At 31.1% G+C, this 14,594-nt stretch overlaps 1 protein-coding gene across 39 annotated transcripts in view; it reads right to left on the bottom strand.

Moving 5' to 3' along the window:
• The window catches only part of LOC129795333 (serine/threonine-protein kinase MARK2), a 108,799-nt gene that overhangs the window by 61,924 nt on the left and 32,281 nt on the right, over positions 1-14,594 (bottom strand). For 29 of the 39 annotated variants that reach the window (XM_055836503.1, XM_055836497.1, XM_055836505.1 and 26 more), the window contains exon 1: positions 452-6,432. The exons of 5 other annotated variants lie outside the window; for them this stretch is intronic. The gene's annotated coding sequence lies outside the window, so the exon portion shown is untranslated. Of the gene's footprint in view, positions 1-451; positions 6,433-14,594 lie in introns of those variants that run through there. 5 more of the 39 variants (XM_055836494.1, XM_055836518.1, XM_055836493.1 and 2 more) reach the window with 4 other exon arrangements.

Raw genomic sequence — 14,594 nt, 5'->3', positions numbered from 1 at the left:
TTTTTAATCGTTGTTTTAATGTTTATCCATAAAATTTCTAACGTTAGACGTATTATCCAAGAATTGGAAAGATACTCAAATCTTCATTCTTTTTAAAATTATTACGGCCGGAAGTTTTTTCAAACAGCCCAACGGCTCTTTTTAACTGTTCTACAATTTATCCTAAACTTTCTAACAATTATCATCATCGCTATTACTTCTTTTCTAACGTTATTTTCTTTTAAAATACTTCAAAAACTCCTTGAAATTTAAATAAAAACCGCCAAAAACTGCCGTTAATCATTCATTTCTCAACATTCTAACCTTAGATTATTTCAAGCACCAATTCTTTCAATCACCACTGTACTTGAGAGCACCACAACACAACTCTCATGGCTATTAGTCCAATAAAAAAAATATGGGCGAATGGAGAAAACCAGTCGTCTCAATTTCTTGTCGCGCAACAACCCACCCACTCGATGGCCACCTTGCGGTTTTAACGTTGTTCTAAAAATGCGCGCGCGCACCTTGCGAAATTCCTTTTGTGGCTCAACTTGCCCTCCTTGATTTTTCCTCAAGGGTCTCTCTCTATCTTGCACTTCCAATGTACTTTTTCCTCTAACGAAAAACCCTTAACTTTTTTTTCTGTGGCTTCGGAGGGATTTTTATATCACAAAAATGAAATCATCGCAATTTGTCACGGCTTTTTCGCGTTTCCCCGCCGCCGTCTGATGGCGGATCACCTTCGTCTGTCAAGTTGCGTCGACTCGTGTTGACTTTCAGAGCATTTTATCATTAAACACTGATAAGACACTGAGCAGCACTTTATCAGTAATACCAGTCGTATGTATCATACACCTGTTGCCGTGTCGTTTTAATATCAAATTTCACTTGAATTTCTTTTTTTTTCTTCACTTTTCTTCAGCAAAATATTTCAATTTTCTTCCTTCCTCCTCACATTCCGCTCACATCACATTTGCTGCAATAGATAAAGTTTTTATTTTTTTTTAGGAGAATTGATGACAGTTGATTAACGTTTGATTCCTTCAAATTTGACACATGAAGCTCTGATGCGTATGTCCTTTTGGCATTTGACGTAAAATCACAATCACTTGTCAATGTATAATGTTTCTGTGTCCTTTTTCCGTGTATTTGACAGTAGTTTCCAACTGTCAAACTGACAATGTCATTGTGACAAAAGACATTAAACAATATTACACAAAAAACAACAGATTATGAGAACAAAAAAAGAAAATTTTGCCTCCAATCTTTACGAATGATTAGACATCACTGGAAAAAAGCGTGCCACACACGGCTGAAAAGCTCTCTCACATACATTTCCACATCACTTCTGTGATACCGGAAAATGTATTTGCTGTCATGTGTGACATTTCACGAGATAGCCGCCATGAGATAACAAATACAAACAAACATAAATGGATAAAACAAAAAAGAATCTCAATTTGTGGCGGTTTTTTTTCCTCTCTCTCTCTCTTAATCATCTTAAACAATCTCTTTGTTGCATATAAAATGAAAACTTTTCTCTCCTCTCAGTTAGCCCCATTCATAGGCGTCCCTGTGTGAGAAAAATTATTTGCTAATTGCCCTTTCTCACCGATTAATTCAATTGCACAAATTATTCTACAATAAAACAATTTCTTTTGCTTTTTTTTCATTATTCCCCCTCGTGACACTTATCAAAATGACGAAAAACAAATACAATGAAAGAAGAGATAAAAGAGAAACAACAACAACGCCTTAGGAGGGTAATAATTTCACAAATTTTGAGGTGTGTCCCTGCCCTATAAGTATTTCTGGATGTATGTCAATAAATTATATAATTATTTTATGACAAAAGTAATTTATTGCTTTATCTATTTGTTGCTTTTTTTTCTGTAGAATTATGATGATTTAATGTGAATTTTATTTCACGGTTGATTTTTGAATTAAATTTAGACATAACTTGATTGTGACAATTAATTAATTTGACGTTTAATCTATAGTTTAAAAAAAATCGTTTTGCCACATCCTTATTTGTCAATGTGACAGTTGATTAATTTGACATTTAATCTACAGTTAAAAAAAGTTCGTTTTGACACATCCTTATTTGTCACTGTGACAGTTAATAAATTTGACGTTTAATCTATAGTTTAAAAAAGTTCGTTTTGACACATCCTTATTTTTCATTATGACAGTTAATTAATTTGACGTTTAAAAAGGTTTGTTTTGACACATCTTTATGTAATTGTGACAATTAATTACTTTGACGTTTAATCTATAGTTTAAAAAAGTTCGTTAATTACTGTACCTATCATTTTTATTTTTTTTATTATTCAGGCTTAATCTTAATAATTCTTCAAATATAAATTATTCTTAAAATGTTTAGAGCACTCGTTATTTTGAAAGACTACCGCAAGTGGCGCTGAATTGTTCGAAGACGCCATTAACATTTAAAAATAATTCTAGTCAAATTCTAGTCTAAGAACGTCAAGAGCACCTAATTCTTGCCTAAATTTACGTTGATTGATTAAAATAATGTTTTTAGTATATTTCCATATTTCTTAACCTAAAAGTAATCAAGAAAAAGGTTCAGAACTTGGATAAAAATCAACAAATTGAGCACCTTTCAATTCTCTCATGATCTGTTGATAAAAAGCAATTAAACTTTGACCAAAATTATTAATAATTTGCAATGAATTTATCTTTGAGTTTATCAATTAAAAATTAATAATCAATTCTTCCATCTTTTGTTGTTGTGTAACTCTTTAGTTGAGATTCAATCCCTTTTTTTACGTGTGTCTTGGGGGGAAAATCTCCCGGGAGAACCTCCCGGAAAAACCAATTGAAAATTAATTCGTGTTTTTTTTTCTTTGTGTATGAAGAAGTGCTTGAGAGAGCTACTCAAGCGTTGGATATGTGTTTGTATGTTGTATCAATGCACTACAAATTCGCCATTTCAGCACATTTTATTACTCTTTTACTAATTCAATTCATCAAAACCTCTCAAATTCACACATTAAGGCAATTAAGACGCGAAAAGAGAGAGAGAAGAGAAGACGTTTAAGTGAGGAAAAAAGCCTCAATGGCGTATTTACAATTGAAGTGAAAGGACGAGAGATTTTTTTTCAGTTCAATTTGATTTGATCATCACTTTTCACTACTTTGTACATCTTTCTTTCATTTTTTTTTCAACGTGTCTCCCCTCCCACACAATTAATTAGAAAAAAATCAACGATTGTTGGGAAATGCCGCTGAAAGTTTCCTTCATAATTCAGTTAATCAAGCACCAAATTGTTCATTTTTTTCCTCTAAACTTTCCATTGAGATGATCGTTTTGATATCTCCTTTCGTTTGATATCAAATTGATTGATTACACAGAGTTCGCACCACTAAACTCCCCCGTCACAGATACACATCAATGCCGGTTCTCAATGAAAATTCTTCACACAAACTTCTTTTCTTTGGAAAATTCCATCCGAATGTCCCTTTCTCATTCCAGGGAGAAAGCACAGGAAGAACACAACAGAAGGAAATAATTTTTTTTTAAATTTTTTTTAACAAAAACTGCAACAAAAGTTGCGGTGTGTGATAGAGGTGAAAGAAACAAGTGGAATGAAAATTTATATCGTGTTCTTTTCACGCTTATTTCATCATTTACTGCCGCACTACACCACCTCTCTCAAAAGTCTTGAATGTACTCTTTTTTTTATTTCTTCTACTCATTTCTTCAAAGCACCAAACTGTTACCTTTTTGCCTCTGTATGTATTTAATATTTTTCCTCTCTACTACCTCCCACCTAGCAAAAAAACAGCTTCACTACTACAAAGAACCGCAAGTGGGTTTATTGAAAAGAAGAATAAAAAAAACATCTACAGGTGAATTAATTTTCAAACACACACATACACTGTGAAAGATTCTTTGAGAAGGAAAAGCCAAATAGTAGGTCAAAACACTTCATACGATTTGAGATTCTTTTGCTTGAGACACTTTGATGGGGTTATCCAAGTTGGTTGTGAGATAGTATAAAGTTGGATAACTTCTTGAAAGTTCAAAACGAATATTGATGATTAAAATTCTCTACGAAATTAACAGAAATCCTTTTCAAATTAGATAAAAATTCTGTAAGAATCATTATAAATGGTTTTGAGATAGGATAAGTTGGATAAAGAATTTTTCAATGAGTTTCTAAAGAAAATTTCTTTGTAGAAAATTTTTCCAATTAATGCCTTCAATTAGTAGAGCTTTTGAACAAAATATTACTTGAATTCCATTAAAATGGATAGTTCAGAGACAAAATCCAGACATCTATCTAAAACAGTTTTGATATCAAATAAAGTTAGATAAATTCCTAAATTTTCCACATGTTTCTTGAAAATTAAATTAGTTTGGATAAGTTGGATAAGTTCTTGAGTTTACATGATGTTTGAAACGATTTTTCTTTAAGTTTCTTAAGATCTGGTTCAGATATTTATAGCCCGATTTTCGATTTAGATTTTCAATTAGTAAATAATTAGATAAAAATTTGCTGACATTTATCTTATCTAAAACAATTTTGAGATAGGAATCCATTTTAAATTGGATAAATAAACGATTTTTTATTACGTTTTGCAGGAATATTTCATTTAAAACTTCACTCTGATTGAGGTTTTAAATTGGTTGGAATTGTGTATGAAATATTCACTAAATTTCTGCAAAATCTGATAAAAGGTCCTTGGCAATTATCTAATATGGTTTTAAGTTATGATAAATTGGATAAGTTCTTTAGTTTTCAAGATTGATATTAGAATTCTTAAGGAAATTTTCAATAAATTAGGATTTATCAGAAAGAGTTTTGAGATAGGATAACTTGGATAATAAAATGATTTTCAGTAAATTTCTAATGTAAATTTCTTTGAAGAAAATTGCATGATTGAGAAGTGAATTCTTTATGAAATTTACATTCATCTACCATTAGAATTAGAAAAAAAAATCTTTAAGATTTATCAGAAAGAATTTTGAGATAGGATAATTTGTATAATAAAACACAGCAACGATCCGTGTAATCTGTTTAATTTTGAGAGACTCTTCATTTGAAAAACAAACTTATCTTATCTAGTAAACTAATTTATCTTATCCACAAACCAATTTTATCCTATCCATGATAAAAAAACAAATTTTCTCCCACTCAATTACAATAGCTGTGACTTGAAAAACTCCCCACATTGAGACAACATCCAACTACGATGAGTAATAAATTGAAACGGTAACGAGAGGAGATTTCAAAGTCTATTCAATTCACTAACTCCCAACTAACATTTGTGTGTAAATTTTCTCTCTTTTTCACTCCAATGACTCTCTATAGGGGTGAGACAAAAAAAACAAGAGACGAACCCAGAGCAAGAAAAGCATTTTCCACACAACAGCATTGTGATCTGCTCACATAGCTCTATACACATCAGAGAGAATCCCAAAGAGATTCTCTCACAGCCACAGATAGACTTCCTTTGATGGCACCGACTGCCTCCCCCCTCCTACATAATCCAAACTCAATTAGTCAGATTTTCCACCACAAAACCACATAAAAGAGGGAATAATTCCTCTCACATTCACCCTGTTTTTTTCTTAAAGTATTTTTTGCATCACTTTCTGTGCACCTTGCAGTGAAAATCGACACTCATACACCAATTGCCACATAATTTCCTTATCAACGATTTTTTATCGCAAGAATAATTTTTTTCTTCTCCTTCTCTTCCTTCCACAGTACCGCCGCTGGAAGGTTGTATGTATGAATTTTTTTTCTTTACATTTTTAACGTGAATTTCCTGAAAAAATTTCCACCCATGGCCACTGATTTATTTTTTTGTATTTATTATTTCTTTTTATACGCCACAACTAAGTGTCCTAATTAAACTTTTCAACGTGTGTTTTGCAAACAAGACAACAGTTCAAAGCCGCCACCACCTAAATGAGGAACCTTCAGTGGATATCAAGGTTGTCCAAATTGTGCAAAAAAAAAAAGTGTGGAGTCAAAGAACCGAAAAAGATTTCACTTTGTTCCTATATATTGTTTGAATGAAAACAATAGATTAAATGCTTAAGATTTAATTTTCTTTTTTGCGGATTTTTTCTTTGGAAGCCGTTAAAATTATCAAAAAAATGTTAAATGTATTAATACAGTAGGGTCCCAGGAGTAAATATAAAGAGCCTTATACAGAACATTGTTTTCTGTCATTTTTTTTTAAGTTTTCAGTTTTATATAAATTTAAGAGTTTGAGGGATAATATTAGGGCAGAAGATTTAATGAGAAATTATTTTGTTATTGTTATTAAAATATTAGCGCTACATTTTATAGACTTTCCGGAAAAAAGTTGTAGATTCCGGACACCTACTAAATGTTCCAAAGAATTCAAATTCATACGATTTTTAAGGAAATAACTTGTTTAAACTTTAAATATGACTAAAATTCTAAAAAAAAAAACTTTAATATGTTCTGAATATTAAAAATTATGTTATGCGTCCAGAATCTTCCGGAATTAATTAATGCTTTCCGGTTACCATATATTTTTAGGAATTTCAATAAAGGCGACTAATTTTTTTAACAAATAAACTGTACATATAAATTATCAATTAAGCTCAATTTCTAACAAAAAAAATACTAATTATATTTTCAGAATCTTCCGGAATAAGTTAAAATTTTCCAACTATTTGATATTTTAGGGAATTAAAAAAAAACAATTTCATAATAGGAAAAAAAAATTATTGATAAGTCTCAATGTATTATAAAACTTGACTCATTTATGCATTTGAAAATAGCTCTTTTTTTATTATTCCGGAATCACTCTTTGCTTTCCGTCTTGTAAAAAAAATCCCAAATAAAAATCAAATTATGTATAATTTTTGTTAATGAAAAAATTAATTCTAAATTAAACTCATTCTCTACCTATTGATTATTGTTTTATTTTGCATTCGGAAAATATGTAATTTTTCCTGAATTTTCCGGAATAAATTTCCGGATATCTCCTTCAAATTAATAATAAATCATTACAGTTTACAGTTTGAATTTCTTATTTATTGAAAGTTTTCTTCTTTTCCTTTTCCGGAAAATTTCCGGATTTACATTAAATTTTTCCTGAAGTTTTAAAAAAATGAAAAATAAAGTCAAAATCTCTTCGGTAAATGAAATATTTGCTATTCCAGCCACCAATTCCCTCCGAAAAAAAAATCCACAAAGGCAGGGGGATTTCAATTCTCTCCTTCTCCCTTCTTTAGCATAAACCCCTAATTTTCTCCTCACTCAGCTGATAAACCCCTCGCCATGCTTTCGGTGTCAACTTTGATTATCCCACTAAGACCACATTATTACTATTTTATGTTGCTCTTCTTCTCCCACAGAGAGACAACATTGGCTTACAGTCGTGCTCTCGTGGTAGGACCGTCGTCAAAATGACTTCTCCGCGGTAAAACGGCTTCAGAATGAAGTATTTTGCCTTCGCAGTGGGACAATTAGTACTATTGGAAAGGTAGAATACTAATTGTCCCACTGCGAAGGCAAAATTCCTCATTCTGAAGCCGTTTTACCGCAGAGAAGTCATTTTGACGACGGTCCTACCACGAGAGCACGACTGTATATCTAAATTATTTGTTTCTCTCTCCTTTTGGCTTTTTTTTTCGTGGCTCATCATGCTCTCACCCACATAAAATTGGTATTAGATTTTGTTTTATATTTCTTTCGTCTTTTTTTTTGGGATGGAGATCGCGTAGAGATGCGTGTGTGCTTATGCCAATTTTATTCGCATTTTTTATTCGTTCGTCTACACCGCTTGAGAGGCAAAATAAATTCTCATTTTGTAGGGGAGGTGGGGGGGAGGGGGAAAGAGAATCGCATATGGAATTCCAACAAAGTCTGTGTGAGCTAATATAGTATATTTGCAACATTTGCTCATTTTCTTTCCGTTTCCACTTGGCTAATTTCTCTTCTGCCTCCCAGAAGGCATTATCATCATCATTTTGTGCTGGATGAATCCCGCAATGATGACTCACAGATTGCCTTCGTCTCCGTGTTGCTTCCTCTTCTTCTTTTCTTTTGCTTTTGCTTTCTCCACAATTTTCAAAACGTCTTCCCCGCCACACCGTAACCGTGTGTCTTTGGCAGCAGCAGCAGCAACAGCAGCATAACATGCTTTGGTCATTTGGAAATGTATGTTTCCTCTTTTGCTTTACTATTTGTACACATATCTTGTGTAATTTTCTAACACTATATGCGCTACTGCTTCCACCCACCATGGCAGAGCTTCTTCTTCTTCGATGGAGATATCATTTGCCATTTGTACACACAACCTACCTACCTACAGAGTGAGATACTTTACTTGTGCGGAGTCCTCTCTTACTCTTCTTAATGAGATGTTCGTGCAATTAATTTGTAATTCAACACAGAAGAGAGTCAATGATTTTTCTTTTCTTATTCTCATTTACAAAAAGAATGATCCCCTCTCCTCAACTTTGTCTTATAACAAGAAAAAAAAAGAAGAATTTCTTTTACGTGCGGAATTTACGTTGCAAAGGGAATATCTCTCAAGATTGGAGCAAAGCATTCCTTCTTGGCTTTCGTGTGGTGGTCATGGTTTATACTTCTTCAGATACTTGAAGAGTTTTTTTTTTCTTTGCAGCAATGCAGGAAATTATTTCTTCATGGAATTGGAAGTAGTTTTTGAGGAGCTTCTTATCTTTCTTTTCAAGTTAAATTACCTTAATGTGGATTGTCATAAATGAGAGCTAATTGGCCTAAGACAGTTTCACATAAATGAAGAATTTAAATCTCAAAGAAGCGCTAAAATTTCTACTTTGAAATTTTTAGTCCGGAAATTTTTGGTCGACAAATTTATAGTTTAGGAATTTCTAGTCTGGAAGTTTTTAGTTCGGGAATTTCTAGTTCGGAAATCATGATTCAGGAATCCCTAGTTCACATCTAGGAATTTTTTTCTACTCTTTCTAACTTCAATTAGGAATTTCTGAACTAAATTCTAAAATCAGGTTCAGAAGTTTTTGCTCTAGGTCCTTTTTCTAGAATTTCTACTTCTTTTTTTAAATAATTTTCTAGTTTAGATATTTTCTGTCTAGTATTTCTGGTCCATTGATTTCAATCTTAAATTTTTAGGACACCAAAATCTAGTCCAGATATTTCTGGTCCAGAAATTTCTAATCTGGAGGTTCTGATCTAGGAATTTCTAGTTCAAAAATCATGATTCAGGAATCCTTGTTCAGAAATTTCTTATACAGGAATTTGTTGTCTTGAAACTTCTGGTTCAGAAATTTGAAGTCCAAAGATTATGGTATAGAAAATTTTCTGCAAAGCAAATGAATCTGGCTCAATGATTTGAATTTAAATTTTTCAAGAAATTTAAAACTACAGTTAAAAATTTCAATTGGAAAATTTCATGAAGCTAAAATCAGGTTCAATTATTACTGTTTCAAGACCTTTTGTACAAATATACATGGACGACATTCCAATCGAGAAATTGTCTAGCTCAGAAACCGGATTTGAAAATTCTGATCTAGATAAAACTGCTTCTAAAATCTTTCCTTCCAGAAAATCTATGCCTAAAAATCAATACCTCGAAAATTTTTCATTTGCAATCTAGATCATTTTGAATTCAATTTAAAATTTTCATGAATATTTAATCTTGTTTAGTAATTTCAATTAAGAAATTTCTAAACTTGATTCCAAAATCTGGTTCAGAAATTTTTACTCTAGGCCCTTTTTTCTAGATTTTTTTGTTGTTTTATTTAGAATTTTCTTGTTCAGATATTTTGTGTCTTCTGGTCCATTAATTTCAGTCTAGAAATTTTCTATCAGAAAAATTTCTAGCATAGAAATTGTAATTCTAGAAATTCCTTTATTAAGATAATTTTCTGTCTTGAAATTTCAAAATTAGTCTGGACAAGATTTTTCTCTTTTTTTCCCCTCCGCTCTCTGACCAACAATAATTTCCCAAAAAATACACTAAATCTTAACAAAAATTAATATAAAAATACCATTCTGATAAACCCCTCCTCTTGATTTTCTTTACAAAGAGTTTCCCCCTCTCACTCTCTCACTCAAATCCCTTCTCGAATTCAACGTAAAGAATGGAAAATTTGACGTGGAAAAAGAAGTGATAGAAAAGACATTTCGTGGTATGGATACAATGACAGTGAACTTAATTATACTACCTTCTCGCATTTCAGCAGCACCATTATCAATTCAAAACACGACTGATACGGACGAAGGAGACACACGCGAAGAAAAAAATGAGCAAATTTCCAGATTACAACTAAATCTCTTCTCTCAGATGGAGCTGCTTGGAAAATTTATGACAATTTAATTTCTCCCCTTCGTGACACTTTCTTTCCACGTCACACTGAAAGTCTCCAACCAATTTAGCATTCAGAACGAATAACGTTATGCCCTCTCGTCCATGAGGGTTGTTTCTTTTTTTCTCTCAAGTCACCCACCCCACCTACACACTGAGAGTGAAAGAATCATCATTCCAAAAGTCATCAAATCATCCACACATAAAATTTCACTTGAGATGTTTCACTTTATTTTATTTTATTCGTTGAAGTTAAAGTTAAAGCTTTTACGTACATATATAATGGAAAAGCTCCCCGCTATTCTATGAAAGAAAATCTTCATCGAGGAGGGAGTAATAAATAAATTTCCAATGAAAAAAGATTTATTAGAAATTTAAAATTCATTTCCGGATCTTCCGGGAAATTGTCTGCGACCTTCAAAGATTCATTTCTTTTTTTCTTGTTCAAGAGAAAATCTTCCTGGCTTTTCATTTATTTTCCTCTCATGCCCATTATTTATCATATTGACAATCCACCCACCCACACTCCAAAGTTGGAGCTTTCACAGAGTACTGGAAAGCTCCAGCTGTATTGCATATTTTAGGGATAAATCAAACAAATGTGCGAAGAGAGAAAAAAAGCTCCGCAAATGCTTCTTTTTGCAACGTAAAAGCCATGTGAGGTGTTTGAAGTTCTCAACGATTTTTTTGCACACAACATCACACCAAACAGAGCTCAATGAATGGGGAATGTGGTGGGAAAAAAATCAACACACGTGGTGAGATTTATGGCATTTCAAGTGAATAAAATGTAAAATCAATACACCTAAAAGTTTGCCAAATAAAACCTCATAAAAGCTCTCTTGAAGCCAATTTGATAAATTTGATACTTTCAAAGCTCTTCTCGACACTTAATCCTCCTAACTTAAAACTTCATCAAGCACTTTGTTGGAAAGTCGGGAAAATTTGGGGAAAATCTCTAATGGAAAATTGTTTTTTTTTCTACAATTTTCAGTTACTAAATGCATGTAATTTTCAACACAGATAGATAATCAAAGTAGAGGAGCAAATAAAATGAACAAAATAAATTAATTTCCCACTTTTATCTTCCCTTTTTTCCTGCACAATCACGTCAAATTAATGAATTACAAAATATGCCGTAAAAAAAGATTTTTACTGCTCTCAATAAAAGCTCTCTTTGATTATGTAAAAAAAAGCTCACAAAGAGCTTTTAATCCATGCCAAAACACGCCTTTTTTTGTTACATTGAAAAAGGTTTTCATTTGGAAGTTTTTTTTTTTAATCAACAATGTTATATTGAACCGAATAAAATTTTAATATCAATTATCATGATTAAATAATTAAAAAAAAATTATTATTACTTTCCGATTGCATTATGCATATTTAACCTATCAAAATAATAAAATTAAAAAGGTTTTTTGTGCATTTTAATGGATGAGATAATTTAATTATCGCAATGTGTAGTAATACTTTGTATTTACCTTTATAGCTCGTTTTTGTCAATGATTTTATTTATTTATTTATTTTTTTGAGGACTTTTGATTTATTTTCTGACCTATTTATTCAAAAAATTCAATTTATTTATGAGAAGAAACTAAAATCATTCGTCCTCTTTACTTCTCTCATTTATGCAATAGCTTAATAGATAGCATAATTGATTACCAATCAAAGGATCTACGGATCAAATCTAAGTTAGTCCCAATGGAAATTTCTTTTTTCCATCATAAATTTTCCTTTTGGATATCATAAGATTTCATTTAAACCCCAAAAACTCCCGAATGATTGGAGAATTTTCCTTCAGAATTATTTTATCCTTAATACAAATATATTCTTCCTTAGGCAAGCAACATTTCCAGATCAGGAGACACAGTCAATTGAAAATGAACGAGAAAAAAAGGGAAGAGGGATGCGTGTGTAGATTGGTAGGGAAAGCACTCGGATGTTGCCAAAAATAAAACATACATAGTATCTATATCCTTTTGCCTCCATTGAAAATCTCCGCAATCAATCATCATGTCCCCGCCCCGTAGTAATCCTCAATAATTCAAATATCCCCGTATACCATCCTCTTGTTTTGGGGATTTCAAGTGTGTGTCATGGTCCTTTTTCTTCCCTCCACAGCGCCGGATTGGGGGGATTCTCTGAATGAGTGTCTATCATTAAATTACACGGAAAATATTCAATGATACCTCCCCCGCACGCACACACACTGTGGCCAATTTCATGGGCCACAGACTTCGTGTGAATACATTTATATATTTGGGTGGGTGGATGGTGGACAAAAAATAAAAATTGCCAAGTACCGGAGCATGAGTAATTTAATTCACATTGTAGAAAAAATAATAAATCTGTATTGTAAAAGTCATTGACATTAATATTCATGCGTCCACGTGTTTCTCATCCGTCCGCATTTCTTTTTTTTTATTTATTTATTCTGTGTTCTCACCAATAGAACTCTCCTTCAATGTAAGTGGCTTTCATTTCGACATTATTTTTAGATTTAATTTTTTATTCCATTAAAAATTCCACAAAGGATATTAAGTGGAAAATTTGTATTTTAAATTTTATTGCCCTTGAAATGAAAATTACATCGTTTTGAGGATCTTTTCATGTCCTGTAAGTTATAAATAGATAGAGAGAAAAAGACAGAATTGATTTTTTTTAGAAAACCTATTGAAGCACAAGAAAAACTCAAATAGAGGAATTATCAGCTTTTATCATACCTTCTATAATTAATTAATTAACCGAATGAATGAATAATAGAAACCAGTTGAAATAAAAAACGTTCATCAGTTTCTCTAAATTTGTAATTTAGAAAAGAAATAAAGCTCCTCCTGATTTAAAAACAATTAATAAAGAACCCAAAAAACTGAATTTATCAATCTAAAGAACTGAAAACATTCTTATAAGCTCCCTATAAATCTAGCCTAAAAAATGTGAAATCTAACTAGAAAATCTGAAAGATTCTTAAAGTTTTTGAATTAATAAAAAACATTCTTCAGAATCTTAAAATTCTAGTTTAATAATCAGAATTTTTCCTTAAATTCTTGAAAATTCTATCATAAAAAGCCGTTGTGTTTTTTAAACTCCTGGAAATTCTAGCTCAATATTTAGAAATCAAACTAGAAAATTAGAAACATTCATTCGCATTTATAAAGCTCCCGGTTTTAAAGACATTCCTTAAATTTTAAAGATTTCTTGCTTAAAAATATTGAAATATTCTTAATAGAATTTTTGAAATTTTAACCTCTGATGATCTAGAAATATTTAATTAATTTCTGAATTGTTCTAGATAAAAAAAAATTTCAGAAAAATTCCTAAACTTTATTAAAATTCTAATTTCAAAAAGAAAACCGAAATATTCCTAATATTCACGAGATTTTTTACTCAGGAATCAGTAAAATTAAATTTCAAAAATTAGGCAACTTCTGACTGAAAACCAAAATCTTAAATAATGTTCTATTGTTTCTGAAAATTTTAACTTTAAATTTATCACTGATAAAAAAAACATTAAAGTTCTTAAAAACTTCAGAATTTCAAGCTTAAGAATTAGAGTAATGGGCCTTATTCAGTGACCAAGAAACCGTTGAAATCTTGAAATTTCAGTACAAAATTTAAAGATTTCAAGGGTTTCTTGGTCGCTGAATGAGGTCAAAAATATTACAAAGGTTATTATTTAAATTCCTGAAATTTTTGACTTTAAAACAAAATTAAAAATGTTTCTTATTATTACTAAATTTATTTTATTTAACAATAGGTAATAAAAAACATTTTTTTAATTTTTTTTTTTGAAGTCAAAAATTTCAGGAATTGAAAAATTATTCTTTATAATATTATTTTAATGAATAATTTTTAAATACCTTAAGTCCTTTTTAACTTCAAAAAGATATCAGAAATGTTTCTTAAATTCATGAAACTTCTTGAAAGTTTATTAGGTTTAAATAAACAAAGAACTTTCTTTAAAACTTCTCTCGTTTCCTCTAGTCTGAAAGTTTTTTTTTCTTCCTATTAAAAATCTTAAAACATTTTATTCAAAAATCAGAGACATTTAGTAAAGTTTCGCATCTTCTTGTCACGAAATCAAGAACATTCCTTGAAAATTCTCTGCTTTCGACTTTAAATAAAATTCAATTTCTCAATTGATCTCCTTAGAATTCCAGTGTGTAAATCCCTCCTTGAAATTTACAGTTGAATTCTTTCTTGAGACAGCTCTTCTCTATAGCTCAAGAAGCTCTCAATGTAAGTACACAAAATGTGCTCAAACATTTCTTATCGCACAAAATGCA

This window comes from Lutzomyia longipalpis, chromosome 4 (genome assembly GCF_024334085.1).
Source record: "Lutzomyia longipalpis isolate SR_M1_2022 chromosome 4, ASM2433408v1".
In the NCBI taxonomy this organism is placed as follows: domain Eukaryota; kingdom Metazoa; phylum Arthropoda; class Insecta; order Diptera; family Psychodidae; genus Lutzomyia; species Lutzomyia longipalpis.
This window is presented reverse-complemented; position numbering and strand designations above follow the sequence as displayed.